This window comes from Mixophyes fleayi, chromosome 1 (genome assembly GCF_038048845.1).
Source record: "Mixophyes fleayi isolate aMixFle1 chromosome 1, aMixFle1.hap1, whole genome shotgun sequence".
Lineage (NCBI taxonomy): Eukaryota > Metazoa > Chordata > Amphibia > Anura > Limnodynastidae > Mixophyes > Mixophyes fleayi.
This window is the reverse complement of record NC_134402.1, coordinates 208,035,982-208,061,813: the sequence shown is the minus strand read 5'-3', so window position 1 is coordinate 208,061,813 and position 25,832 is coordinate 208,035,982. Positions and strand designations below refer to the sequence as shown.

Sequence of the window (25,832 nt, the reverse complement as noted above, 5' to 3'; positions counted from 1 at the left end):
GATCCAGTGACATTTGCTTGGAGATGAAATAAGAAGCACAAATCCAAAACGATTTTTCAATCCCCACTAATCCTAGGATAGGTGAGTGTACGATCATTCCTCTGCCTGTCTCTTAGGCAGCATGCCCCTTGGTGCAGCTCTTGGGCAATGAGGATGCAGGGGAAGTGACAGTGGAGGGTCGGGCTGTGTGAGATAGTGATGGGAAATCTAGTTAATTTTGAAGATTAGTTCATTCTAATCTAGTTCACACAAAAGATTAGTTCAAAAGATTAGTTCTTTTCACTCATTTGACTCAGTAGTTCATTTCACTCAGTAGTTCATTTCACTCATTTCACTCAGTAGTTCATTTCACTAATTTCACTCAGTAGTTCATTTCACTCATTTCACTCAGTAGTTCATTTCACTCAGTAGTTAGTTAATTTAGCTCAGTTAGTTCAGTTAGATCACTGGCTCTGGAACACTGCTGAGAGAAGTGATTGGAGACATAGAATTAGTCTATTACACATATAATTAGTCTATTACACATACTGTAGATGAGTTTTAGTCCTGTTAAAATTATCAGATAAGTTTAATATGTCAGATCATTTTTAATATTTTAAAAAGGGCAATCACTTATACAAAAACTAGTAGTGACATGTTGAGCTCTGCAAAGTTAATTACATTTTCATTATTATTTTTTATTTCCATAATATGCAAATGAAAAAGACCCAAGTATTATAAAGTGTAACTTTTTTTCTTTTAAAATTGAGATCAGTGCAATCAGGATATAGGGGAGATGTATCAAACCTTAGCAGGGAATTTTTACAGCTGTAAAAAGACCTAAAATAGGCATCACGTCACTGGGGGCGAGGCCAAAATGTTGCAACTCACGAAGCCCCGCCTCCTGCGCCCATACCCCGCTCCAGGAACTCCCAGACGTAACCAACATAATGTTGGCAATTATGACTGATCAGCTTACTGCATACACACACCAGTGGACTGCTACCAATCAAGCACCTGATATATCTGTTAGTTCACCTACTAAATAGCGGTAGTGCCGTTTGGCAATCATACACACACACACACATTTAGATTAATAAATGACCCATACAAGGGCGAGTGATAGTTAGGTTAATACAGGTAGCAAGGAGTGAATATTTGCAGCAGCAGGGTAAACGCCAACGCGCGTTTCGCTACATGCTTTTTCAAGGCAACCCTGTGTGTGTATGATTGCCAAACGGCACTACCGCTATTTAGTAGGTGAACTAACAGATATATCAGGTGCTTGATTGGTAGCAGTCCACTGGTGTGTGTATGCAGGACTGCACAAACGGCACTATCAATATTAGCAGGAGAACTACAGACATATCAAGCGCCTGTTTGTTAGCAGTTCAGTAGTATATTACAGGGACAAAGGATTACTAGATTATACAAACTAATCAACATTAGTCAGAGTTCCTTTTAGCCCCAGAAATACTACTTAATAATAACATATATCAATACTCAACTTGGTGTGAGCTTATATAAACATGAGAATATACTTATATAATAAAATGTTCCTTACATCACCAGAGGTTTGAGTCAATATATAAGCTCATTACCTTATAAATTGTGTCAACTATAATCATATGACCATTGGTTCCAATAAAGATAACCTCAGTACACACAGCATACATTTTCAGTTGCAATGGTATCTTAGGTAGTCATATATAATTAGAAGAGGAGTGACTATTATATATAGATTAGCTTTATATATATTGATAACAAGTAGCAGGGCATAGCAATTTAATTTGCTATTTTAATTCACTTTAGTCACTTTAATATTTCGCTATTCAATTAGGAGGTCTATTTTAAGTATATTAATAAAGTACAAGTTTTTTATTTTTAACAAGTAGATCGCTGAGTGCCTTCCAATACACAATTCTTCCTATCCTCTTCATGCTTCAATAATAGCTATTTGTGTAATAGTGCACCACCCAGTAAACTATTCTAACATTTGTAATTATATTTTGATACTGGAATAGCGATACCTAGTGCAGTGGTACCCTCCTTGTACTAAATAGATTTTTATAGTGTATTTATCTAGCAGAGTCTATAAAATGGCAGAAACTGATTAGTTGCTATGGGTAACATTTCCACTTTATCTCTCTTGAAGGTTTAGTACATCTCCCCTGTATATATGGTGCAGTAACAGAACTACAGTATATAGCATGCAGCACTCAGCAGTGTAGTGTGTCTTGAGCTGACAGGGAAGGGAATGCATCCTGTGACTCATAAGCTAAATGAACTAAATGATTGAAATGATTTGTAGAGGGAAAAGATTAGAAGAGTGAAAAGATTCGGAGAGTGAAAAGATTCGAAGAGTGAAAAGATTTGAAGAGTTAAATGATTTGAAGAGTGAAATGATTCGGAGACTCGTATGAGTCACTGAGTGAAAAGAACTAGATGAACTAATGAACTCCAGCCAGGAGAATGACTCATGACTCACAGTCAGTGATCAGCTCCAGAGTCTCACACAATGTCTGAGCACAGCAGTGCCAGCTTTGGTAGTTTAGAGGTACTGACTCATGAATATTAAATGAGAGAGTGAATAGGAAAAAAAGAGCCAGTGTGAATGAGACAGTGAGTGAGGCTGTTGGAGCTGCTCGGCTTTATCTCTAACTCCTCCCACTTGTTTTAGTTCCTGGTGAACTAATCTTTGCCAGAGCTGTGAACTAAATGATTTGGTTCATTTTGAAGATTAGTTCATTTGAACTAATCATTCGTGAACTACCCATCACTAGTGTGAGAGCTCTCAGCAACTCATTGAGAGGAAGTTTAGAGCCAGGAACAGAAGGAAGGAAGGTGAGATTCACTGAAAAAGCTGCACTGAGAAGGGGGCAGCGAGACTGTGGAAAGTAATGAGGTTTCTACACCTTGGTAGATTGTCACCACTGGATTGTTACCACTACATTGTTACCACTAGATTGCCATCTCATACATTCACAATTAGCACTTGGTCTTTCAGTCTGTGATTGAGTTCACATGATTTTTTAAAATTTTGACAATAATTGAAATGCAAATGTTTGCTGGGTTTTAAGTGTGTCACATTTCTGCAAACCTGAGAGCTCGCTGGGACTGATCCACAGATTCAGGAGGTTTTGAGACATCTCAGTGTTTATAGCAAAATTCCACTATCACCAAGTTAATCATGAGTTATGCCATGTGTTTACATAACTCCTACCAGGGGCGGGCTGGGCTAGACACGAAAAAGACAATTTTGCGCCAGTACAAGGACCGTCCCAAGTTTCTATTACTTTGTGGATGGCCCCTCCTCTGGGACCAGCCACAATCCATCACTGACTCCTCTTGTCTCTCCCTTCCCTCCCCGGTGTCACATGGGACGCACACCAGTAACAGGTGCCGTCCCATGTGTGAAGGTCAGTGCGCGTGGATGGAACAAGGTAAGTGGTGTGTATGTGTGTGTGTGTGTCAATAAAGTGTGTGTGAGATAACAGCAAAGTGTGTGTGTGTCAGTAAAGTGTGTGTGAGATGACGGTAAAGTGTGTGTGTGTCAGTATAGTGTGTGTGTGATATCAGTAAAGTGTGTGTGAGATGTCAGTACAGTGTGTGTGTGTGTAAAATGTCAGTAAAGTGTGTGACAGTAAAGTGTGTGTGTGATGTCAGTAAAGTGTGTGTGTGACAGGCTCGGACTGGCCTGCCGGGCAGCCGGTCTATTCACCCGTAGGCCCGGCGGTTAGGGCGGAGATTATGGGGAAAACCTGTCTTACGATGGCGGCGGCAGCGGTGGCGACACTTCGGTAATAAACACACTATCGCGCAGGTGCAGAGAGCCTAGACACGGCTCTCTGCACCTGCGCGGTAGTGTGTTTTTCACTTTCAGCAGGGGAGGAGGAGTTCTTCCTGTTGTAATGACTAGCCGCGGCCGCCCAGAGGAGCAGGAAGCCTGAGATTTTCACAGACTGAGGAGACAGGTAAGTGAGTGCGCTCCCAAGCAAGCCTGTCAATATTTTTTTTTAAACAGAAAAGAGCAGAGAAGCCCTGAGCGAAATAGTGAGAGGGATGAAAGAGGGATAAGGGGCCAGGTCAGCATGGCAGAGTGAGAAGGGGGGGCCAGGTCAGCATGACAGAGTAAGAAAGAGGGCCCAAGTCAGCATGGCAGTGTGTGAAGGGGGGCCAGGTCAGCATGGCAGAGTGTGAAGGGTAGCAAAAGCAGCATGGTGGGCACAGTTTGATCATAAGGAGGCACATCATAGTAATTAAGGGGCACAGTAGTGTGTGTCATGGCACAGCGGGCTTGTGGCAATGTAATGTGTGTGTGGTAGGTGGTGGCTAAGTATTAATTGTGGGTCATATTTATTTAATGCCGGGGCTGGTTTCTAAATGTACCCATTAATTTTTCCAAATAGGACCCCCAACATTCCAGGATCCAGACAAGCCGCAACTAAAGAGAACAGCAGCCACAGGTGGTAAAAGTGACAAGAACAGGTAGGACAGTCTGTCAAATGTTCTGAGTCTAGTGCAGGCTTGGCTAACCTGTGGCACTCCAGGTGTTGTGAAACTACAAGTCCCAGCATACCCTTCCAGCAATAAGCTGCTATATATTGTGGCTTGTAGTTTCACAACACCTGGAGTGCCACAGGTTAGCTAAGCCTGGTCTAGTGGGACAATCTGGATTTTGTTCTGCCCAATCTAAGGGGCAGGTCAGGACTGTGTACTCTATATACACACACTGCATTCTTTAAACACTACACTATGGTGCTAGCTGACCAGTCCTCCTCTAGTGTCTGGTCTCGCCTCTATGATGGCTGGCCACACCCCCTCTGATGGGCCCCTAGCGTTGCAGTCCCCCGGTGGGCCCTTCATGCCCCAGTCCGACACTGGTGTGTGATGTCAGTAAAGTGTTTCTGTGATGTCAGTAAAGTGTGTGTGAGATGTCGGTACACTGTGTGTGAGATGTCAGTAAAGTGTGTGTGAGATGTTTGTACAGTGTGTGTCAGTAAAGTGTGTGAGTAATGTCAGAACAGTGTGTGTGAGATGTCAGTACAGTGTGTGTGAGATGTCAGTGCAGTGTGTGCCAGTAAAGTGTGTGAGATGTCAATACAGTGTGTGTGTCACTCACAGGACCGTGAGTGCCTCTGCGCTGGTGCGTGGCTCTCTAGCCTTCCTGCCGGCACCTATTCTGAACCCCGGCCATCCGCCATCCTGATGGTCTGCGCATGCGCAGCTCCCAAGAACTCTTGTGACTGTTGTTTTTAATCCAAATTGGTTGATCAGGCAACTCCCTATTTAAGGCACCTATGTGCATTACCTCATGGCCTGATCTTGGAGTCTCATTCCCTGTGAGTCTCTGAAGGTGTTCCCTGTGTTCTACTAGTGTCTTCAGTTTCCTGCTGATTCCTGATTTACTCATCGCTGGTTTCCATACCCGCTACTATCTCCTGTGTACTACTAGTGTCTTCAGTTCCTGTGGATTCCCTGTGCTACTCATCGCTGGTTTCCATACCTGCTACAGTATCCTGTTTCCAGCTTGTGTCCTCAGCTGGACTCTGATACCGGATCTACTCAACTGTGGTTCCTACACTCGTCTCTGCCGTCCAGCGTCTCTGCAGTTCCTGCATCTCCCTGTCGACAGACTGTTCTACTGAATAGCTGTATGCCTATCTGTTATTGACTTTCTACATTTACTCTGCATATCCGCTACACAAGTTTCCACACTCAGCAGCGGTATCCATACCCGCTATAGACTGTTATTTTTACGCTGCATACCTGTTTGGAATTTACCGTACTACTCAGTCGTTATATGCATAACTGTGATTGATTATCCATTATTGGCCTGCATATCTGTGCTGAGCAAGTCTCTACCAAGCAGCGCCACACATACCGTTATATAGACTTTGTTGGATACGCTGCATACCTATTGGGATCAAGTTCCTCTGTGCTCTCAGTGTCTGCATCCTATTATCTTTGTATGCTTCCACACATCCTCACCTATAAAGCAGTGGTACAACTTGCTATACGCAGACCACTGACTTCCCCGCTACCTACCTGCACCTGGACAAGTCTCTTAACCATAAGCAGTTGTACAACTTGCTGTACGCAGACCACTGACTTCCCTGCTGCCTCCCTGCATCTACTCACGTCCATCCTGATCTCCGTGTTCAAATCTGCCTTTCCATTATATCAGCTAGTCGATGATCCTTTGACCAAAGATTGCTGCAAGTCACTGACTTTCCTATTATTCATTGGCATTCTCTCTCCATCTGCTGTGATATTTGTTCCGCTAGTCACCCCGCTACCAGAGGACCGTTGTCTGAGCTTCACTACTCTGGTAAGCCCAGTCATCTGGTGAAATCCTGGGCAAGACTCCTAGTGCCCGTGACAGTGTGTCAGTAAAGTGTGTGAGATGTCAGTAAAGTGTGTGTGAGATGTCAGTATAGTGTGTGTCAGTAAAGAGTGTGTGAGATGTCAGTAAAGTATGTGTGAGATGCCAGTAAAGTGTGTGTGAGATGTCAGTAAAGAGTGTGTGAGATGACAGTAAAGTGTGTGTGTGTGTGTGTCAGTAAAGTGTGTGTTTATGTGTGTCAGTAAAGTGTGTGAGATGTCAATAAATTGTGTGTGAGATGTCAGTATAGTGTGTGTCAGTAAAGTGTGTGTGTAAGAGATGTCAGAACTGTGTGTGTGAGATGTCAGTACAGTGTGTGGGATGACAGTAAAGTGTGTGTTTGTCAGTAAAGTGTGTGTGATGTCAGTACAGTGTGTGAGATGTCAGTAAAGTGTGTGTGTCAGTAAAGTGTGTGTGAGATGCCAGTACAGTGTGTGTGTGTGTGTGTGTGTGTGTGTGTGTGTGTGTGTGTGTGAGATGTCAGTACAGTGTGTGTGAGATGACAGTAAAGTGTGTGTTTGTCAGTAAAGTGTGTATGATGTCAGTAAAGTGTGTGTGATGTCAGTACAGTGTGTGAGATGTCAGTAGAGTGTGTGTGTGAGATGTCAGTAAAGTGTGTGTCAGTATAGTGTATGTGAGATGTCGGTACAGTGTGTGTGTGAGATGTCAGTAAAGTGTGTGTGAGATGTCAGTATAGTGTGTGTCAGTACAGTGTGTGAGATGTCAATAAATTGTGTGTAAGATGTCAATATAGTGTGTGTCAGTAAAGTGTGTGTGAGATGACAGTAAATTGTGTGTGTGTGTGTGTGTGTGTGTGAGATGTCAATACTGTGTGTGTGTGAGATGTCAGTACAGTGTGTGAGATGTCAGTACAGTGTGTGTGTGTGAGATGCCAGTATAGTGTGTCAGTAAAGTGTGCGAGATGTCAGTATAGTGTGTGTGAGATGTCGGTACAGTGTGTGTGAGATGACAGTAAAGTGTGTGTGTGTGTGTGTGTGTGTGTGTGTGTGTGTGTGTGTGATGTCAGTACTGTGTGTGTGAGATGACAATAAAGTATGTGTGTGTCAGTATAGTGTGTGTGAGATGTCAGTAAAGTGTGTGTCAGTAGTGTGTGTGAGATGTCAGTACAGTGTGTGAGATGTCAGTACAGTGTGTGTGAGATGTCAGTATAGTGTGTGTCAGTACAGTGTGTGAGATGTCAATAAATTGTGTGTGAGATGTCAGTATAGTGTGAGTCAGTAAAGTGTGTGTTTGTGTGTGTCAGTAAAGTGTGTGAGATGTCAGTAGTGTGTGTGAGATGTCAGTATAGTGTGTGTCAGTAAAGTGTGTGAGATGTCAGTACAGTGTGTGTGAGATGTCAGTATAGTGTGTGTCAGTACAGTGTGTGAGATGTCAATAAATTGTGTGTGAGATGTCAATACAGTGTGTGTGGGATGACAGTAAAGTGTGTGTTTGTCAGTAAAGTGTGTGTGTTGTCAGTACAGTGTGTGAGATGTCAGTATAGTGTGTCAGTAAAGTGTGTGATATGTCAGTACAGTGTGTGAGATGTCAGTAAAGTGTGTGTGAGATGACAGTAAAGTGTGTGTGTGTGTGTCAGTAAAGTGTGTGTGTGTGTGTCAGTAAAGTGTGTGAGATGTCAGTAGTGTGTGTGAGATGTCAGTATAGTGTGTGTCAGTAAAGTGTGTGAGATGTCAGTACAGTGTGTGTGTGAGATGTCAGTATAGTGTGTGTCAGTACAGTGTGAGATGTCAATAAATTGTGTGTGAGATGTCACTATAGTGTGTGTCAGTAAAGTGTGTGTGTAAGAGATGTCAGTACTGTGTGTGTGAGATGTCAGTACAGTGTGTGAGATGTCAGTATAGTGTGTGTGTGAGATGTCAGTAAAGTGTGTGTGATGTCAGTACAGTGTGTGTTTGTCAGTAAAGTGTGTGATATGTCAGTACAGTGTGTGAGATGTCAGTAAAGTGTGTGATATGTCAGTACAGTGTGTGTTTGTCAGTAAAGTGTATGTGATGTCAGTACAGTGTGTGAGATGTCAGTAGAGTGTGTGTGTGAGATGTCAGTATAGTGTGTCAGTAAAGTGTGTGATATGTCAGTACAGTGTGTGAGATGTCAGTAAAGTGTGTGTCAGTATAGTGTGTGTGAGATGTCGGTACAGTGTGTGTGTGAGATGTCAGTAAAGTGTGTGTGTCAGTACAGTGTGTGTGAGATGCCAGTACAGTGTGTGTGTGTGTGTGAGATGTCAGTAAAGTGTGTGTGTCAGTAAAGTGTGTGTGAGATGCCAGTACAGTGTGTGTGTGTGTGTGTGTGTGTGTGTGTGTGTGTGTGTGTGTGTGTGTGTGAGAGAGATGTCAGTACAGTGTGTGTGAGATGACAGTAAAGTGTGTGTTTGTCAGTAAAGTGTGTATGATGTCAGTAAAGTGTGTGTGATGTCAGTACAGTGTGTGAGATGTCAGTAGAGTGTGTGTGTGAGATGTCAGTAAAGTGTGTGTGAGATGCCAGTACAGTGTGTGTGTGTGAGATGTCAGTATAGTGTGTGTCAGTACAGTGTGTGTGAGATGACAGTAAATTTTGTGTGTGTGTGTGTGTGTGTGTGTGTGTGAGATGTCAGTACTGTGTGTGTGAGATGTCAGTACAGTGTGTGGGATGTCAGTACAGTGTGTGTGTGAGATGCCAGTATAGTGTGTCAGTAAAGTGTGCGAGATGTCAGTAAAGTGTGTGTCAGTAGTGTGTGTGAGATGTCGGTACAGTCTGTGTGAGATGACAGTAAAGTGTGTGTGTGTGTGTGTGTGTGTGTGTGTGTGAGATGTCAGTATAGTGTGTGTCAGTACAGTGTGTGAGATGTCAATAAATTGTGTGTGAGATGTCAGTGTAGTGTGTGTGTGTGAGATTTCAGTACAGTGTGTGAGATTTCAGTAAAGTGTGTGTGTGAGATGTCAGTATAGTGTGTGTCAGTAAAGTGTGTGTGAGATGTTAGTACAGTGTGTGTGTGTGTGTGTGAGATGTCATTATAGTGTGTGTCAGTACAGTGTGTGAGATGTCAGTATAGTGTGTGTCAGTACAGTGTGTGTGTAAGAGATGTCAGTACTGTGTGTGTGAGATGTCAGTACAGTGTGTGAGATGTCAGTATAGTGTGTGTGTGAGATGTCAGTAAAGTGTGTGTGATGTCAGTACAGTGTGTGTTTGTCAGTAAAGTGTGTGATATGTCAGTACAGTGTGTGAGATGTCAGTAAAGTGTGTGATATGTCAGTACAGTGTGTGTTTGTCAGTAAAGTGTATGTGATGTCAGTACAGTGTGTGAGATGTCAGTAGAGTGTGTGTGTGAGATGTCAGTATAGTGTGTCAGTAAAGTGTGTGATATGTCAGTACAGTGTGTGAGATGTCAGTAAAGTGTGTGTCAGTATAGTGTGTGTGAGATGTCGGTACAGTGTGTGTGTGAGATGTCAGTAAAGTGTGTGTGTCAGTACAGTGTGTGTGAGATGCCAGTACAGTGTGTGTGTGTGAGATGTCAGTAAAGTGTGTGTGTCAGTAAAGTGTGTGTGAGATGTCAGTATAGTGTGAGTCAGTAAAGTGTGTGAGATGTCAGTATAGTGTGTGTCAGTAAAGTGTGTGAGATGTCAGTACAGTGTGTGTGAGATGTCAGTATAGTGTGTGTCAGTACAGTGTGTGAGATGTCAATAAATTGTGTGTGAGATGTCAGTATAGTGTGTGTCAGTAAAGTGTGTGTGTAAGAGATGTCAGTACTGTGTGTGTGAGATGTCAATACAGTGTGTGTGGGATGACAGTAAAGTGTGTGTTTGTCAGTAAAGTGTGTGTGTTGTCAGTACAGTGTGTGAGATGTCAGTAGAGTGTGTGTGTGAGATGTCAGTATAGTGTGTGTGTGTGTGTGTGTGTGTCAGTAAAGTGTGTGTGTGTGTCAGTAAAGTGTGTGAGATGTCAGTAGTGTGTGTGAGATGTCAGTATAGTGTGTGTCAGTAAAGTGTGTGAGATGTCAGTACAGTGTGTGTGTGAGATGTCAGTATAGTGTGTGTCAGTACAGTGTGAGATGTCAATAAATTGTGTGTGAGATGTCACTATAGTGTGTGTCAGTAAAGTGTGTGTGTAAGAGATGTCAGTACTGTGTGTGTGAGATGTCAGTACAGTGTGTGAGATGTCAGTATAGTGTGTGTGTGAGATGTCAGTAAAGTGTGTGTGATGTCAGTACAGTGTATTGTTTGTCAGTAAAGTGTATGTGATGTCAGTACAGTGTGTGAGATGTCAGTAGAGTGTGTGTGTGAGATGTCAGTATAGTGTGTCAGTAAAGTGTGTGATATGTCAGTACAGTGTGTGAGATGTCAGTAAAGTGTGTGTCAGTATAGTGTGTGTGAGATGTCGGTACAGTGTGTGTGTGAGATGTCAGTAAAGTGTGTGTGTCAGTACAGTGTGTGTGAGATGCCAGTACAGTGTGTGTGAGATGCCAGTACAGTGTGTGTGTGAGATGTCAGTAAAGTGTGAGATGTCAGTAAAGTGTGTGTGAGATGCCAGTACAGTGTGTGTGTGTGTGTGTGTGTGTGTGTGTGTGTGTGTGAGATGTCAGTACAGTGTGTGTGAGATGACAGTAAAGTGTGTGTTTGTCAGTAAAGTGTGTATGATGTCAGTAAAGTGTGTGTGATGTCAGTACAGTGTGTGAGATGTCAGTAAAGTGTGTGTGAGATGCCAGTACAGTGTGTGTGTGTGAGATGTCAGTATAGTGTGTGTCAGTACAGTGTGTGTGAGATGACAGTAAATTTTGTGTGTGTGTGTGTGTGTGTGTGTGTGTGTGTGTGTGTGTGTGTGTGTGTGAGATGTCAGTACTGTGTGTGTGAGATGTCAGTACAGTGTGTGGGATGTCAGTACAGTGTGTGTGTGAGATGCCAGTATAGTGTGTCAGTAAAGTGTGCGAGATGTCAGTAAAGTGTGTGTCAGTAGTGTGTGTGAGATGTCGGTACAGTCTGTGTGAGATGACAGTAAAGTGTGTGTGTGTGTGTGTGTGTGTGTGTGTGAGATGTCAGTATAGTGTGTGTCAGTACAGTGTGTGAGATGTCAATAAATTGTGTGTGAGATGTCAGTGTAGTGTGTGTGTGTGAGATTTCAGTACAGTGTGTGAGATTTCAGTAAAGTGTGTGTGTGAGATGTCAGTATAGTGTGTGTCAGTAAAGTGTGTGTGAGATGTTAGTACAGTGTGTGTGTGTGAGATTTCAGTATAGTGTGTGTCAGTACAGTGTGTGAGATGTCAGTATAGTGTGTGTCAGTACAGTGTGTGTGTAAGAGATGTCAGTACTGTGTGTGTGAGATGTCAGTACAGTGTGTGAGATGTCAGTATAGTGTGTGTGTGAGATGTCAGTAAAGTGTGTGTGATGTCAGTACAGTGTGTGTTTGTCAGTAAAGTGTGTGATATGTCAGTACAGTGTGTGAGATGTCAGTAAAGTGTGTGATATGTCAGTACAGTGTGTGTTTGTCAGTAAAGTGTATGTGATGTCAGTACAGTGTGTGAGATGTCAGTAGAGTGTGTGTGTGAGATGTCAGTATAGTGTGTCAGTAAAGTGTGTGATATGTCAGTACAGTGTGTGAGATGTCAGTAAAGTGTGTGTCAGTATAGTGTGTGTGAGATGTCGGTACAGTGTGTGTGTGAGATGTCAGTAAAGTGTGTGTGTCAGTACAGTGTGTGTGAGATGCCAGTACAGTGTGTGTGTGTGAGATGTCAGTAAAGTGTGTGTGTCAGTAAAGTGTGTGTGAGATGCCAGTACAGTGTGTGTGTGTGTGTGTGTGTGTGTGTGTGTGTGTGTGTGTGTGTGTGAGATGTAAGTACAGTGTGTGTGAGATGACAGTAAAGTGTGTGTTTGTCAGTAAAGTGTGTATGATGTCAGTAAAGTGTGTGTGATGTCAGTACAGTGTGTGAGATGTCAGTAGAGTGTGTGTGTGAGATGTCAGTAAAGTGTGTGTGAGATGCCAGTACAGTGTGTGTGTGTGTGTGTGAGATGTCAGTATAGTGTGTGTCAGTACAGTGTGTGTGAGATGACAGTAAATTTTGTGTGTGTGTGTGTGTGTGTGAGATGTCAGTACGTGTGAGATGTCAGTACAGTGTGTGGGATGTCAGTACAGTGTGTGTGTGAGATGCCAGTATAGTGTGTCAGTAAAGTGTGCGAGATGTCAGTAAAGTGTGTGTCAGTAGTGTGTGTGAGATGTCGGTACAGTCTGTGTGAGATGACAGTAAAGTATGTGTGTGTGTGTGTGTGAGATTTCAGTATTGTGTGTGTGAGATGTCAGTATAGTGTGTGTCAGTACAGTGTGTGAGATGTCAATAAATTGTGTGTGAGATGTCAGTGTAGTGTGTGTGTGTGAGATTTCAGTACAGTGTGTGAGATTTCAGTAAAGTGTTTGTGTGAGATGTCAGTATAGTGTGTGTCAGTAAAGTGTGTGTGAGATGTTAGTACAGTGTGTGTGTGAGATGTCAGTATAGTGTGTGTCAGTACAGTGTGTGAGATGTCAGTATAGTGTGTGTCAGTACAGTGTGTGTGAGATGTCAGTAAAGTGTGTGTCAGTAAAGTGTGTGTGAGATGTCAGTATAGTGTGTGTCAGTACAGTGTGTGTGAGATGTCAATAAAGTGTGTGTGTCCAATAAAGTGTGTGTGTCTGGAGTACGTCATTATAATGTGTAAGGGAAGTGGGGTCTTAATTTAGTGTGGGATGTAGGAGGGGGCTAGTTAAATAATGGGTGCTATTTTGTTTGTGGGTTGGTGGGGGGCAATTTAATTTATTGTTGGCTGTTTGGAGGGAGGTAAATAGGTTTACATATTAAATGTTTTTGCTATATAATGTCAGGGTTGGTTGGAGGGAAATAGATCTATTTAGGAAATGTGAATATTATTATTTTAATGTTGGGGCTGGAGGAAGGCCTAATTATAAAATGTGGGTGCTATTAATTTAACACCGGGATTGTTTGGATTTTTCTAAATTTTATGTACCCATTTTTTTTACAAATAGGGCCTCCAACATTCCAGGATCCAGAGAAGCAGCAAATGAGTTAAGAAACCAGCAGTCACAAGTGATGAAAGTGACAAAAACAGGTAGGAGAGAGCAGGACAGTCTGTCAACTGTCCTGAATCTGGTGGGACAGCCCCAAATTTGGGTGACTGTTTCGCTTAGGATATGTCCCACTTCACCGTGTACTGCTCGTGAAGGCTGAACAGCATGCACCTAGCTGTCGTACATAAAGTATTGCCTGTGTATTTGTATAAAATGACAACTATGTTACATCATAGGGACCCCCTGTCTAAAGTACACCCTGGCCCCCCAGCTCTGCGTGAGGGTGTCAGATTGACACCTAGTGCTCTACTCCTCCTTCCAGTACTACCCCTGATATTATTTGGTTTAGGTTAACCCTAAAACAAATAACCCTATTAGTATATAGGGCTTTTTGCATTTTGATAAATTTCATTATAATCAGCCAGGTATGTTCAAAAAGAAAAAAAAGGTGTAGGGAGAAGGAACATATAAAATAAAATGCAATATAAAGTGAGGTTTGTTTTTCTTTTGTATTATTTATTTCTATTATTTAAGATTTATTATTTATAATAATAACGTATTGCTGGATTAAGCAACACTAAAATAGCCTCTTTTTATATTGATCAATATATATTGTACCGAAAACCACCCTTTAAGGATGGGCCGCTACTTATGGGCTAGTGCTGTGTGCTTGCCCCCCAGGCTAAAGTCTGCCAGCCTTCCCCTGACTCCTGCTGTCAATGTCACTTTTTATTCCATCTTTTAACTCTCACCTGTTAAAACATCAATGTTGGTGATTGTCATACATATACTGCTAAAATGAAACAGCTGTTTTGAGTAAATGTTACATAGGAAACATGTAATGACAATATAGTCACCTTTTTACTGTTGTATTACAATGCTGTAAAATAAACAGTGAATTAAACATATATAATGTAGCACAGTGCATGTAAATAATGCACTGATTTTATGTGCACCCTTTTGTGTCTTTTATATTTGCAGCAGAGTTACATATGTTTATATCCAGTATCTAACCACTTTGTTCATTAATTGGAGCAAATCAGACAGTCATATGTCCACAGTGCTAATAGGGGTTAATTCAATTTCCCCCAGAGTATCGCCGCGCTAAACCTATTACCGTTATTACAGTAAGTTTAACCCAGTTTAACCCAGCTTCCCTGAGTTGCAAGCAAAAAGCCAGCATTGAAACTACCGTAATAACGGCATTTAAGCGCACTATTACCGTAATAACGGTAATAGTGCGCAGGCCGCATTACTTTTTACAGTAAGGCGTCCAATTGAATTTCCCCAATAGTAGGTGTGCAGATTCATAGCTTTTCATGCATTCATTGTTTCATTGTACAGGAACTAAACTTATGTTCACATGCATAAAATATAGGCATAATGTTTATGTTGAAGCTAAGACTTTGTTCAAAGTAGATGATTGGCTGGCAAATCACATATCCCAAACCAGATCATAAAACCTCCTCCACTCCTGAAAAGGGAGTGGACAATATATAATTTATGCTTTATGTCTGAATTTATACCCTTATTTTGCTCCTAAGTGTATTACTGTGCTGTTTCTTATGTTACAGAACAGAGCTGCTGAGGAAAGAGGTGGTTTGTACAAGTTTGACTTATGTTTTAGTAATTGATCCAACTAATAATGCACATAGTAGTTTACTGTGTTTTTGTTATCATCTTGCTATGTCTTGTTACTGGCCAAATAGTCTACTGACCCAGATATCTTAGACAAACATCATATACGGAATAGACTTAGGCAAACAAAATTCTTTAATGTTCCTTCCCTCCAGCGTAGATACTGCATACTGTCTATCAATCTAAACGTGACACTATTCCACATCCTGTTTGGTGGTCACCTGAAGCATAATTTAAAAATAAGAATTTAGTGTGTACAGCATCAAATCTACCAAACTTTAATGACTACTTTTAGCTGCTAATTTTGTTAATTTTTAACTTATTACCTAGATTAATGGTAATGTGCGTATCTTTTGAAGGTTAATGGGCTGTACAATGCGACCCTTGAAGCGTATCAGTTTGTCCATTACTGCTTTATATGGTGAAGATCACAGCTCACTTCAGATTTAGAGGTCTATTTAACAAGCGGTTAAGAGAAAAAAGCTGGCGCAAAGGCTGGCAAAAGGCTCTTTCACCACTTGTTATTTAACAAATGGTTAACGTCAGAGAAATCAGAGATTGTTATAGCCCTAACCTAAATACTGGCACTTACCTCTGTCCGCATAGACCTCTATAGTCAATTTATTAAGCTGCAAAATGCTTTAATGCCATCTCGGGATGGTGTTATTTGTCTTTTACAATGGGAACCAGCTTAATTTTCTCCGACTGGATCTCTCACCGGTGAAATAGCTAGCCACATTAGCATAGAATTTCCTCCATTTGCTGGTAGAATTAGGCTGCTGGTGGGTAAGAAGAAATCTTTGTGGAGGAGTGGGGTCTTCGCAGGGGCTCCCAGAGCAGCCCCAGCATGGTGAACAGTGGCAACACATAATGGGGTTATCTCCAGCATATAATAAATAGACCTCTTAGTCACCCATTCAGTCTATGAAATAGATATCACTTGAGTTGCTGAATTGATATCTTATTCCCCTTAACACTGCTGTGCTATTTTTGGCAACCAATCATCACAATTAATACAATAAGAAACAAAAATGAGTGTAATTGTGTTACTGTTTGTCACGGTCTGCCTCCGTCTGCTTTGCAACATCTCCCTTTTGAATGCTGCTTGCATTCTGCAGCCCCTGTTTGTTTTGAACTGTGCAGTATTTGTGTTCATTTTATATGTTGAAGCAGTACCTCTGATCACTAGAGGTGCTGCTATTGTGCCTTACTTGGTTGTATCAGGGGTTAACCTGCCCTGTAATTATTTCTTGCACCTGGGTGTGTCCCTTCTTAAACCTGTCTCTCCCAGCAGTCATTGCTGGTTATTGTTGTCCCATGCTGTTGTTCCTTCCCTCTGCTGTGCTTGTAGTTTCATGCTGCCTGGATCTCTCCATATTACTGCCTACCTGCTATCTGGGATCTCTCCATATTACCACTTACCTACATCAGCCATCTACCCGATATTTATTCCTGCATTTTCCTGTATATTCAGTATTACACCATTAGATTGTTATTCCAGCAATAAACTTTGTGTGTTTTCAACTCATTCTTGGCTCCTGAACTGCACTTTGTATTTGAACCGTGACACTGTTACAACAGGCAGCTATAAAATCAGGGGGAAAAACTCACATTGGATAAGTCCCAGGTCTATTCTGCGTCCCTTCAGTTCAGTGCATTTACTTCTGTTGGGTGGAACTTACCGATCTATGACCACGTCATTATTACACAATGAGGCAGGCATTTTGTCAGCTGAACCAAATGGGTTGTTGCTGTAATATAGATAGACTGGGGGGTAGTGCTGTAATGTGGAGGGACTGGGGGGTAGTGCTGGAATGTGGAGGGACTGGGGGGTAGTGCGGTAATGTGGAGGGACTGGGGGGTAGTGCGGTAATGTGGAGGGACTGGGGGTAGTGCTGGAAAGAGTAGGGACTGGGGGGTAGTGCTGAAATGTACTGCTGAGGGTCGTTAGGAGAAATAGGCCTATTTGTTATAAGTGAATGCTAGTGGTTTAATGTTGTAGCTGGTTGGGGGGCGTAGAGTGTTTCTTAATTTCTCAGCTTTTCAGGAGGTGAATAGTATCTATCCCTTTCCCTAACAGGGTCCCAATATTCAGTACTTGGCCAAGCAGCAAATGAGCTTAAGACACCAGCAGGCAGTGAAAGCCACAAGAACAAGTAGGAGAGGGACTGTCCGCCAACTGTCCTGATTGTGGTCAGACTGTCTTGCACATTGGACTTTGTACTGAATGCAGGGAGGTATGTCCCTCTTCATGCTTGCGTGCTTTAGGAGGGGGGCACATGCACCTAGAAGTGGTGCGTACAACGTTGCCAGTTTGTTTAAAGGGGATGTGATTGGAAGATAAATTGAAAGCTAAAACTCTTGTGAGCTGGTTACGCCCACATCTGGTTTTACTCCGGTGGAATATTTTCCAGGGCTGCTTTTTAGGACCCCGCAGGTTAAGTGTATAAAGACTTAATTTAAAGCAGAAATGTCGGGTTAAGATTCAGAGGTCGCAATGACGTCAAACTCTACTGCCAAAGAGCTGTCCATTCGGAATAACTTGCTGTCACCATGGTGGTCCCATTGGAGATCTGCAGCATCGGTTTTCAGGTAAGTCTCTTTATATTGAGATCGGTTTTTGCTAAATTCGGATTTTATTTGTAGGTCTTCTCGGGGTCGGATTTGTGGTAATCGTTAAATCGATTACCACCGGGTGGAAAGGGGGGGGTGACATGGTAAAACTGATGCGCAGGGTTTGATATATGAGAGAAAAGCTGGAGTGCAGGGAATGACGTGTGAGAAATAGCGGTGCACAGGTGTTTTCTTGAAAGCGAAAAGCTGATGTGCACGGGTTGACATAGGATAAAAGTTGGTGTGCAAGGGGGGGTGACATTATTATGTATTATATACGCCTAAGCTATTGTTTGTTTGGTTTTCATTATTGTTTTGTGGAGATCAAGTGTTGTACCTGGGCATCAGCGAGAGAGAGCAGCAACCAGAATGAGAGTCTGTGTCCACTTGTCACATTGTTCAATGTGGGGAGCAGAAATCACTGAGAGGGACTGCACACAGCATGATAGACCCCAGTTTCTCTCCAGTGAGTGCTTCAGTTATTCTCCTGGTATTGCACACTGATACAATCTTAAATCTACCTGCTTGCTACTTCTTGGGTCTCTGAAAGGTGGTGGGCTGTAGTCAAGACACTTCCCAAATCCAGAGCAAACGTGTAGCCCTCTGCTGGCTATGAGTTTTTTGGTGGAAATCTTTTTGCCATTGATCTCTCCTCTTACTCTGGCTGCCTCACTAGGAGGGGGCTAATCTCACTTGGCAACCTGTCTCTTCCAGTGCCTCTCTTTCCTTTGGGTATTGCTGGAAGTCTCCTCTCAACAACTTGACTAGCACTATATTGCTGAAGGTGTGGTGGACCTGGCATCTGCACCCTCTCTGCCTACCATTTCTTCAGAGGCTCTGGGTTGCAACCTCTGACTCCAGATTCTCCCCTCCCTACTTCCTGCTTGCTCTTTTGTACCAACACACACCTACACACATATATACATATGAGTGAGAGCGGGAGATAAGAGGTGTGTGTGTGTGTGTGTTTGTGTGTGTGTGTGTGTGTGTAAAATATATATTATTTGTATACAACTATAAGCGAGATGACAACAGTCTACCCCGAACAGTGATCTGCAGTCAGTGGTACACTTAGCTCCTGCTTGACTCTGGTCAGCAAGTATGGCAGATGGAGAGTGGAACAGAGACACCCTATTTAGTTGCCAGCTGAAAGGTGCATGTGATGGGTTGGCAGGAAATGGTGGACAACAGCCGATGAAGTATGACTAGAGCAAGCTGAGCGTTGGAGGCACGATGTTTCCCAGTGAATGACAGAAGAGGGTTGGGAGAGAGATCTTAGCCAGATAGTTGTGTGGGCAAACTGGGGTCCTGGGTGTAATGAGGGTGTAATGAGGGGGTATTGTCAGATCAGATCTCATCAATCAAACTGGATGCTGATTAATGAGATCTGATCAAGTGGAGAAAAACTAGGGCGCAGTTGGGTGACTTGTGAAAGAAAAGCTTGGACGCAGGGCGTGATGTGTGAGAAATACTGGTGCGCAGGGTGTGACGTGTGAGAAATACTGGTGCGCAGGGCGTGACGTGTGAGAAATACTGGTGCGCAGGGCGTGACGTGTGAGAAATACTGGTGCGCAGGGCGTGACGTGTGAGAAATACTGGTGCGCAGGGCGTGACGTGTGAGAAATACTGGTGCGCAGGGCGTGACATGTGAGAAATACTGGTGCGCAGGGCGTGACGTGTGAGAAATACTGGTGCGCAGGGCGTGACGTGTGGGGAAAACTGGTGCACAGGTGGTGACGTGTGTGCATGCAAGGTTACTAATGATCTCCTATCAGCCAAATCCAAGGGTCACTTCTCCGTACTCATCCTCCTGGACCTCTCTGCAGCCTTTGACACCGTGGACCACCCCCTCCTGCTGCACACTCTTCTCTCTCTCGGCCTCTCTGGTTCTGTCCAGGCCTGGTACGCCTCATACCTCGCTAATCGCTCCTTCTCTGTATCCACGTCTGTTTCTTCCTCCTCCCCCTACCCTCTCCCCGTAGGAGTCCCGCATGGCTCTGTTCTTGGCCCTCTACTCTTTTCGCTCTACACTTTCTCCCTTGGTGCTCTCATCTCCTCCTTCAGTCTTCAGTATCACCTTTATGCTGACGACATTCAACTCTATATCTCCTCGCCTGATATTTCCTTCACCCTCCTCGCTCGGGTATCCGACTGCCTCTCCGCCATCTCCTCCTGGATGTCCTAGCGCTTTCTCAAAATCAATATCTCTAAAATTGAACTCATTGTCTTTCCTCCGCCCAGACTCCCATCCCACCATGACCTCTCTATTGTCGTCAACAACACCACCATCTCCTCTGTAACCCAACTTCGCTGCCTGGGTGTCACCCTCGCCTGTCGCTTCCAAGTACGCAACATCGCCCTCATCCGTCCTTTTCTCTCTCAGGATGCCACCAAAACTATCATCCACGCACTCATCATCTCCCGCCTTGATTATTGTAACCTTCTCCTCACTGGCCTCCCCCACTCCCGTCTCTCCCCCCTCCACTCTATACTCAATGCAGCCGCAAGACTCATCTTCCTCTCATGCCGCTCCTCCTCTGCCTCCCCTCTCTGCCTTGCCTTGCACTGGCTCCCCTTCCCCTACAGAATCCTTTTCAAACTCCTCACCACCACTTATTATTATTATTATTATTATTATTAATTTTTATTTATAAGGCGCCACTCAGTGTCCGTAGCGCCGTACAGGGACAAACAAGTACATTACAATGTGGGACGGCAAAATACAGTAAACAATAAGCACAGTAACTCAGTAAGCTCAGAGCACAGCTAGAGAGAGGGGGGAGGGAAGACCGGCAGGCGCCGGAGCCCAAGAGGAAGGGCGCGGATGACGGGGAGACCCCCAGAGGGGTGGGGGGAAAGGTAGCTGGAGAGCAGAGTAAAAGGTGCAGGAAACAGGAGGAGAAATGGCCCTGCTCAAGGGAGCGTACAATCTAAGGGGCACTTACAAGGCTCTCTCCAACTCTACTGCCCCTTATATCTCTAACCTCCTTTCCATTCACACTCCTGCCCGCTCCCTGCGCTCGGCCAACGACTGCCGCCTCTCCTCCACCCTTATCACCTCTTCCCACTCCAGAATCCAAGACTTTTCCTGTGCAGCCCCCCTTCTCTGGAACGACCTCCCTCGTTCCATCTGTCTCTCTCCTACTCTGTGCTCCTTCAAACGTGCACTCAAAACTCACCTCTTCCTCAAAGCCTACCAACCATCTACTTAACCCCCATCTCCTCCCTTTGCTCATCCTCCCTTCTCTCCTCTTGCCTCAACTGGCTCCTGTCAGACGCCGTCCCCGCTGATCTCTTGTCAGACGGGGAACGGATGTCTGATCTCTCTTTCGGCTGCTATGGGGCTTCACTTCCGGATTCTCAGGCGCATGCGCCCTGTCCTCTGTCCCGTTGCTGAGCAACGGGACGCCGCTACTCCATGAGGTTCCACCTCTCCCTCTCCACCAATCAGTGCAAACCAGACCTCTATTTAAACCTGTCTCTGGCGCCATTAGGGTGCCAGAGTAACAGGTTCACCACCAGTGTTCCTGGCTTCAGTATCCTCCATTCTTCTGAGTATCCTGCGTTTGATTACTTGTTGTGACCCCGGCATGGTGACCATCCTATTATTCTGTGTGACCCATACTGTTCTGTGACTTCGGCTTTGGCGACTACTCCTTTGGATTACCCTCTGTACATGTTATTCCCGATTGCTGTGACCAGGACCGTCTGACCCTTCTACACTACACTGGTGACTGACTAATAGGGCCGCGACCTGCGTGCCCTGTGCAGCGAAGTCCAAACCTCCTTGCGGGGGTCCCTGGTGAACACCAGGGGCACGTTAGTCCAGTAGTGCTAATACCGGTTAGTGTTTTCTCCACTTCAATATCCATAGGCCTGCGGCCTGACAGCTCCTCTTGTGCCTGGTCTGTTTACCCTCCCTTAGGATGTAAGCTCGTATGAGCAGGGCCGCCTCCCCCTCCTGTTTCCATACTTGTTCTTCCGCTCTGTCTTTACTGCATATGACTAGCCAGACATTCTGAAGTATTGGTACTTTTTGTTCTTTGTTCTGTATGGTTTCACCCTGTATAGTCTACTGTTAGTACTGTGTGCGGCGCTGCGGATACCTTGTGGCGCCTAACAAATAAATGATAATAATAATAATCATAGTTTAGGGCCTGGGTGTCTTAGAAAGAGACAGTAGATCAACTTCATAAAAATGTACAACTCCAAAAACCCTGCAGAGCATTCCTCCCTCCAAGACTGTGCCTGCTCCTAAAAGATACTTGCAGAACATAGCTCATCACCAAATAGTATTTACTCCCAAAAGATCCCTGCAGAGCATCCCTGCAGCTGACAGACCCCTGCAAAGCATCCTTCCAGTCAACATACTACCCCCTCCTGACAGATCTGCAGCTAACCACAGGAAGTGATGGCAAACCATGTCTGTATTGCACAAGGAACACGTCCATTAAGGTTTCTGCCTTAATCGTCGTAATTTCATTGCTTTTTGGAGTTTGAATGGAAGAGTTTCAATAGTTTTTTTACATTTTAGATGTTATGTAAGGAACCTTAATCGGACATGTTAAACCGTAAGGTTTTTTTGTCTATGGAATATATATCTATATATAATATAGAGAGATATATGTATGTGTGTGTATGTGTATATATATATATATATATATATATATATATATATATATATATATATATATATATATAATGTGTGTGTGTGTATGTGTATATATATATGTGTGTGTCAAAGTCAGCAAATTGGATAAAGTCATTTCAATTAATATCTAGCAAACTTGATCGTCTTTGTCTGAAAATTATGCATAGAGCACGCTACTGTGTGGAGAAGTGTATCCAGCTGCAACACGTGGCAATAACAGGTTTTACACATTTACACACATTCGCAGGAACATCATAGTACACAGTAATTGTAGTTGTAGTTATTTATGTCGAAATGTAGCAATATTTATCTTTAATATTATAAGTTATATATATGTTAGTGAAATCAAAGGTTCATGTTACACGAAATATGTCATGTTTAGTATAATTTTAATCCCCTATTTATCCTCAGTTGTCCGATTCATTCGCCGGAGAGATCGCACATTGCATACTCTAGTTAGCGATGATAGGGAATAAATGTTTAAAATTTTACTGTCTGTGTAATGTAAATAGACTAAAATAAATCAATGGCGTCTGTCCGCGCAGTCTATCCAAAAGCAGCCTCTTCACTTATAGTACACAATCCCTTATGAATACTAAAACAAATATGTAAACCACAATAATAAGAGAAGTTGGCGCTACAGGATATAACATATAGGATACCTCTAATGTAAAAAGTCACTAGTCCATAAGAAAAGTTCCCAATAGGACATAAGGATTCTTCTTCTTTAACAATCCCCATTGTTCATACTTCTCAGATGGATATACATGAAATGAGATATAAAAACAACATAGTACAGCCTGTATGTTTCAATCACATATACACACATATGTGTATATATGATTCTATAATAATTCACAAAAACACTGCGTGATGGAAAAGGTTCTTGTTAACCCCTCATGGGCATACACTTACTAGAAAACAATGGAAATAAGGCATATCAAATCAGGCGTGTAAAATGATTTTCCAACTTTACTTCTGATCTTTATTCCATCAAGCAGACCTCTACTCCGTCATAATAATAAGAAGAGAGAAGATTTCATAGTGTAAAATCCTCACAACATTTATTAATAAATTTCCTCATGTAGATAACTCTTATATACTATTATTAACCATGAACATGGCATAGAAGCCGTGGAGTTCTTTCTCAATGCTTCCAATGTGGATAAGGATGAACAGGATTTTATAAAAGAGGGGATAGAATTGATATTGAAAAATAATTTCTTCTGGTATGGGGACTGTTTTTATCTGCAGCTACAAGGAACGGCCATGGGAACCAGGTTAGCCCCCAGCTATGCTAATATCTTTATGGGGCGGTGGGAAGAAAAATACATCTGGAATGATCCCACCGTGGGGGCGAACCTGGTTTCCTGGTACCATTTCATAGACGATATTCTGTTTGTGTAGAGGGGGGATAATGTTTCATTATCCAGTTTTTGTGAGAAGCTGAATGACAACCCCCTCAATATCAAATTGACTTTAAACATCAGTCAACAAGAGGTTAATTTCTTGGATTTAAATATTTACATCCAGGAAGGAAAACATTTTAAAAAAAAAATCAATAAACCAACTGATGCTAATTATTTTATACCAGTTAATAGCAATCATTATGCCCGGTGGTTAGATAATATTCCATTGGGCCAGTTTCAAAGAATTAGGCGAAACTGTACAGATGTCAGAACCTTTCAGTTACAAGCAGAAATATTGAAGGATCAATTTTTAGAAAAGGAATACCATGAAGAGGGGAGAATTGATGATTCCTAAGACAAGAAACCAAAGAGCCCAATTATACACGGGAGAACGCAATTTACCCTTCATAACAGAATACAACACCCAATATAGAGAAGTGGAAAAGATTATCAGGCGCCATTGGCCGATTTTGAAAAATGATGAAGACCTAAAGGATTTCATCTATGATCGACCTCGGTTCATCTATAGAAAGGCCCCCACTCTAAGGAACCTATTGGTGAAAAGTACTATTACCCAACCACCAAAGAATTCCTTGAGAAATAAGGGGTTCTATAGATGTGGGCTATGTACAGCATGTAAACACACTAAATCCTTGTCTAAGAATATAATGGAAGTGAAGTCCAATTCTAATGGACACATTCATAAGATAGAAGATTTCATTTCTTGTGACACCAAAAACTGCATATACCTAGTGGAGTGTATGTGCGATCAACAATATATAGGAAGAACGGGGAGAAAATTGAAGGAAAGATGGGCTGAACATGTTAGAAATATTAAAAAAGGTCAGGAAAATCATTTATTATCTTGCCATGTTAAAAATCTACACCAATGTAATATTGGTTCTATTAAAATGTTCTGTGGGTTGAAAAGAGTTGTGGGCCACTGGCGTAAGAAGGAATCTGTCAGTGACTTGATTTACACCATGGGCACTTTGGTACCTAATGGCCTCAATGCAATGAAGTGGTTTTAGGATGATATTTTAATGTTAGTTTTTTATTGGTATTATCCTGTCTATATATTCTTTTTTCCTTCTTTCTCCCTTTTGAATGGTTATTGGTAGGAGTGATAAGCTCTATCACTTGTTGGATAGAGCGCAACATACAATACCCGATTTAAATGTGATTTCCCTACTGGGTTTGATCACGCATTATGAGAATTTGTGTTTTTATGTGTATTATACATTCAGACATCAGAAGGATGCACTTTTTTGACCGAGGCATTGTACCAAGAAATGTTATTTTGCTTATTAAGCTTTATTGTTCAATGTCATATGGCCACTGGCGAGAATTCTAGGTTTAATTATTTGTTAGACCTATACATTTGAGGAAAAAAAGAAAAAAAAATTCTATGAAGATGTCCACTTGTGTATATGGAAGAATCGCAATATGTAATGTACGTGTGATTTTTTATTAGATCTGATTAAGATTATAGCGCTATATTATTATGTGATTCCAAGTGCATTATACATGAGGGTATTTGGAGAGAGCATCTTATTGGCTGAAGCGATGTATAAAGGATTGTCCGTTTGTTCACTCACTATGCCTGGATAAAGATTTTTCAATCAAGGTAAGCCTGTAGCTCACAGAACATACTATCCAAACCTGGCTGAAGCAGCACACTGTCTGACTCACCTGGGTAAATAAGGTATGTGCAAACTGGTGAGAGCATACTGGTGTGCACCTGGATTTTCCTCTTAGGCTGGTAAGAAAGCAATGTCATGTCTTGCTTGTTTGAGGAAAAATGTCGGGAAAACTATTCCAACTGAGCCATCCCACATCCCACCTACAGACGGACCTTTTCAGGTAATAAAAATTGACTATATCCAATTACCACCTTGCAGGAATCTAAAGTATGTGTTAGTATGTATTGATGTGTTTTCCGTTTGGGTAGAAGCATATTCGGCAGTCACTAATACTGCTGTGTTCACTGCAGAGAAAATTGTACAAGAGTTTGTGTGTAGGTTTGGTATCCCCAGAATCATCGAAAGTGATAGGGGTACCCACTTTACTGGTGATATCTTCCAAAACATGTATAAGCTCATGGGAATCAGTA

General features: G+C 42.6%; 1 protein-coding gene and 1 long non-coding RNA gene across 2 annotated transcripts in view; one reads left to right on the top strand and one right to left on the bottom strand.

Moving 5' to 3' along the window:
- The window catches only part of LOC142148988 (semaphorin-6B-like), a 527,730-nt gene that overhangs the window by 159,239 nt on the left and 342,659 nt on the right, over window positions 1-25,832 (bottom strand). The gene's annotated exons all lie outside the window — the stretch shown is intronic.
- Window positions 7,429-8,052, top strand: LOC142107076 (uncharacterized). The gene is made up of 3 exons (XR_012679862.1): window positions 7,429-7,471; window positions 7,609-7,656; window positions 7,998-8,052. It is a non-coding gene; the product is annotated as an uncharacterized LOC142107076 (long non-coding RNA).